At 30.6% G+C, this 5,008-nt stretch overlaps 1 long non-coding RNA gene across 1 annotated transcript; it reads right to left on the bottom strand.

The window, feature by feature from the left end:
- Nucleotides 1-1,325: 1,325 nt before the first annotated feature.
- Nucleotides 1,326-4,732, bottom strand: LOC127732877 (uncharacterized). The gene is made up of 3 exons (XR_007996467.1): nucleotides 4,676-4,732; nucleotides 2,762-2,815; nucleotides 1,326-2,266 (listed from the first exon to the last, which is right to left on the bottom strand). It is a non-coding gene; the product is annotated as an uncharacterized LOC127732877 (long non-coding RNA).
- Between the last annotated feature and the right edge of the window lie 276 nt (nucleotides 4,733-5,008).

The raw sequence follows: 5,008 nt of genomic DNA, 5'->3' as shown, positions 1-5,008 counted from the left end.
TAAATATAATATCCACTCGCTATCATAAGTTGGTCATAAAACTAAAATTATCATCTTACTTTATAATAACAAAACTTTATCAAATATTCCGTACATATCCGTTTTTCATACATATTTGCATAAGTTAAGCGCCAAACATTTCAGAAAAACTAAATGTAAAAACTGATTTAGTCAAGTGTAATCATATTTTGTCTTGAAAATGCTTCCTCATAAATTCCATTTGAAAAAGTTCTAAGGAAAGGTGACAGAGTACCAGCAGAAAGATGCAACAGTGATCTGAATTTCTACCTCTAACAAAATTATCTTGATAGAACTATCAGAAGTTTGCCACAAAATTGAAGAAGCAAGTCGTGTACACCTTTTACATTCCGGTGTGGTTGAATCTATGTTTTAATTTTGTAACGTAAAAAATAAAAAATGAGAATATCATCTCGCTTCAGATTCCATTTCTTCATTTTTTTTTTCAAACTTAATTTTTATTTAGTAGCTTTCAGAATTCACCCTTTGAGAGATACATATATGGGTCAAGTGAAACGACGAAGTAATGATCAGTGCATTTGATTACTGGTAACTAAATTAATTATTCCCTTGAAAGTATGTTGTCTATAAAATCATCCCAAATTTAATAACACAATTTGTTAAGAATTAAAAACGCAGATTGTGCTAATTTTTAAATAGCATCTATTCAAACACGCGATTCTACGCCAGAGTATTTGTTAAAATTACGATTCGGTCCCAGTGTTTAAAATCTCTCGATCCTTTATGAGTTGATTTAGCATACATAAATAAAATACAAAAATAAGTAAGCAATAAACGAGGTTGTTAAATGTGATATATGCTTTTTTGTGCTTCTTTGTTAAATATTTGTTTGTTTTTGTTGTGATTAAGATTGTGATACGGTGTTGACTGCTGTACCCCTATTTTGACATTTTTACCTATTATGTCTGTTTGTTTTATTCACGCATCGGTGTCAATATAATGGAACTTGATGCGACTGTCATACAAGTGAGAGGTTTAGTGCTATAAAACTAGGTTCAATCCACTATTTTCTACATAAGAAAATGCCTGTACCAAGTCAGGAATATGACAGTTGTTGTCCATTCGTTTGATGTGTTTGTGCTTTTGATTTTGCCATTTGATTAGGGACTTTCCGTTTTGAATTTTCCTCGGAGTTCAGTATTTTTGTGATTTAACTTTTTCCAACAATTAGAGTATCTGTATTCAACGAGCCAACAATTCATGAAATCTATGTACCTCTATGCTCCCCTCAGTCATCCTTCAATGCAACAGGCCGAGATACGATCAAATAGGTTGGTTATGTCGAGTAATGTCATTTTATTGGAAATCGCTAATAAGAATTAACAAGTCACCATTACCAAATAACAAAACCACATCATATAATGAAACAACATCATTACGTTAATCCATGTACACATCAAGTAATGTTAAAACCACATTGCCTAATGACACCAACCACATTAAATAATGGTTAAACTATCTCAAAACATCATTATGTTGTCTCGGTAATGTCAAAACCATGTTATTTAAAGGCAAAATATCATTTAGTAATAATAAAACCACGTAACGCAATGTAAGAGTTCCACATACGACAGCTGATCCATAGTTTCCCTAGGAATGATGATTGCATGCTTTGAAACGAGTTCTCCAAATGAGGCCAATATGATCCAATTCAAGAAATCAAGCGTTTTGAACAAGTCAGTTTCAGAAGTTTTTGGTTTGATCAGTGTAATTTTGTACAAAGTCTGATATTTTCTTCACTAAATCAAGATATTTGATACTACGTTGAACATTCTTTTTTCATGAAATCAAGTTTGATCAAAACCTGTTTCTAGGTTTGGTATGGAGAATACTTGTTTACATTGTAGACAAGTCAAATGTTATATTATTGCAAGGTGAAAAAGACTTAGATCGTATGTATTCACACAAATTTTTGGAATAAAGTTATTTTTAGCTGAATTTGTCTTTTTTATGGAAAATATGTTTTCTCGCTATCCTAGTTTTTGCTTGTCTCGGTGGTATCCTATTTTTCACGCATATGTATGCGGACATTTATAGTTGATCCCATCTCAATATTGTAATCAAAAACTGTGAGGTGATTCCGGAGAATTTTATTTCTAAAGGATAGACTCTGTTGGTCAGGAGGTATTCCTGTTTTCTTGTGAACCTTTTCCTTTACATCACTTATTGTATTAGTTAACCTAACATCAACTGCATAACTCATTCCAGTTAAGGTTTTTACTGTTATCTAAAAAATACGTCAATGCAAGTTTGAACATAGGTTCCATACATCTTAAGTTAAAAAACGATTAGCGGAAAACTTCAAAGATAACTGACAATATTCAATCAGGTTTTTTTTAAACATTTGTTATGAAAAAACTGGTTGGACGTACACGATATACATATCGGCATGCCGGGTTTTTATATGAATAATTCGTCGGTTATTAAACAGACACATGATCTCTATTTGTCAGGATTAGTGTAAATCTTTAGCTATGATTAAGTTGTCGTTTTTTGAATACCATATTTTGAATTCTATTTATTAATTTTGTATTTTCTTTGAGTGTTTATGTTAATTTATTTGTTGTATATATCTAGTTCCTCTTTTTAATTAAATCCAAATGTTGAAGTCGCTGTGGTCTACTTACGATAATTATGAATCAGTGAACACCTCACTCAACATTAATAATGGTGACAGTTCAGTCAATTTGGAAATTAAAGAATTACTGACGATCGTACATACCAAAACTGCGTCCTGCACAGGACGTTCGATAATCGGCGCTGACTCAGCAAGAACCTAAATACAAAGATTAATGCATGTTTACATTATTTCACATTTGCATTGATATAACATAAAGTATTATCCATTACAAATTAGTTCGGTTTTAGTGAAAACTATATAACGATAGTTAATTTTCCGGACTCTCTTAATTGGTAACTGGACACAAAAATACAATATATACTGAATTAAAAAAAAAAATTTCAAGAGGTACAAAGTTTAGGTTCTTTTTTAAAACGGTCAACATGACTCTTTATTTACTGATTGCTTAAATAATGTGTTGTATATATGTTTTAAGTAATTTGTATTATAAAAAATTTATAATTTGATCAGGAAACCAGTTTTTATTTGTTCATTTCCGTTATTTGATTTGAAGACAGTGCAAGACAGCAGTGAGTTTTCAAATTTTCAAACGTGCAACTGATGGTCTTTAATTTCATTTAAACCTTTGTGTCATGTGTAAACACTTAAAATGCTGCTGTGATGCCTGACCAAGACAATTATAAGTCTTATAAATAAACTCATCGTAAAAACCGGGGATGAAAATTTTTTACACCATACGCGCGTTTCGTCTACAAAAGACTCGTCATTGACCCTCGAATAAAAAAAAAAAATAAAAGGCCAAATAAAGTACGAAGTTAAAGAGAATTGAGGATTCAATTAAAAAAAAAAAGTATTAAGGTCTTTTCCTTGGGTAGAAAATCCTTAGTAATTTTGAAAAAATCAAAGCTTTGTTAACAGATAAGGTATAAATATGACCATATCAATGTCAACACAGAAGTAAATATCTAAGGTAACTATAATCCTTTTTAGCGTAAAAACGAAGCGCTGGTCATTATTTATTATCAATTTTTTGTCAATTGTTGTACAAAATACATGTCGTTTGGGGAAACTAACTTATTAAAGTACAAAGTAAGACAGTAATCACGAACAATCCGTCATTATTCCTTTTAACCAATGCATTTTCCTCCACAACTTGAGAATGAGTGTAGTTATATTTCACTTTAAATTTATGATTATAAAAATACCGTTTGTATATGTTAATTTTGTTTGCTTTACTGAAATCATACTTACTGTCAAAACGGTCTCTGATATTCAAAATCATTTATTTCGATTTTTTTTAGAAAAGAAAATTTTGAATAAACAATGATAAAGCATTCAACCATCTGATAGTCAGCTTAGCTGTTTGTCAGTGTTTGATCACTTAAGTAGGCGAACCTTATCGGAACAGTCAGTGTAATTTTTGTAACATATTTAATGAACCATTGTATGATCTTTAGCAGTTAATTTTACAAATGCCATCGTTTCAATATAGGTCTGAGCTACTCGAATACTTGATTTCAACTTCATTTTTTGGAACCATTGGTCTAATAGCTTCCTAGTGAGCAGCAACCCTTTATCGTGGAAATATTGATAGGAAACGCAAACCCCTGAATATCGTATCAAATGGGAAATATATATGTGCATACACGTGGTACAAATACATTTATAGAACGACATTTGTACTTCTTTTCTAATTCAAAACTGGTCACATTTACAAAATCTTTTTCCTCCATATAATGTATTACATTTTGTTCAAATAGTTGAATATAAAATGTTCCGTGTTGATTATATGTCGGCATCATTTCAAATTTACATTTTACTTTTTTTAACTAAACAAATTTTACAAGAGCAAATATCCCTAATGAGTGTTTGTTTCAGTAAATTATATAGATAGCATGCATGGTATATTGTCGAATGCACACTTTACTCGACTTTTACACTTCTTTTCGTTTTAACAAAACTTAATAGTACACTTGCTTACTACTTCTTTTGTAAGTTAAACAACGTAACATATTTTTGTTTAAAATTAAAAAAAAATTTATTGTTGAATCTTACCTGAGTTACATCTTTAATTGTGTTGTCTTTCTTAGCTACTATGTCTACAGCAGTTTTTGCACTAAAAATGAAATGAGGATCATAATTTGTATGGTTTGATTTATGACGTACTTATGATCTATTATATTCCTAACTAAATGTAAAAAAACATGTTGGAAATTTCTGATATTCTATCCTCCCCTGGCCCCCAAAATATACTCTTAAAAAAAATGCAAGAACAACGCACACCTCTGTTTGCCAGATTTTTGCCCATTAACTGGAAACAACTCTTTTAACACAATAAAGTATATCATTGTAAAGTGATTCTCCCTATATCAGAAGGAAATAGAGTTC

This window comes from Mytilus californianus, unplaced genomic scaffold, assembly GCF_021869535.1.
Source record: "Mytilus californianus isolate M0D057914Y unplaced genomic scaffold, xbMytCali1.0.p SCAF_29, whole genome shotgun sequence".
Classification (NCBI taxonomy): Eukaryota; Metazoa; Mollusca; class Bivalvia; order Mytilida; family Mytilidae; genus Mytilus; species Mytilus californianus.
The sequence above is the reverse complement of the archived record's forward strand: the minus strand, read 5'-3'. Positions and strand labels throughout refer to the sequence as shown.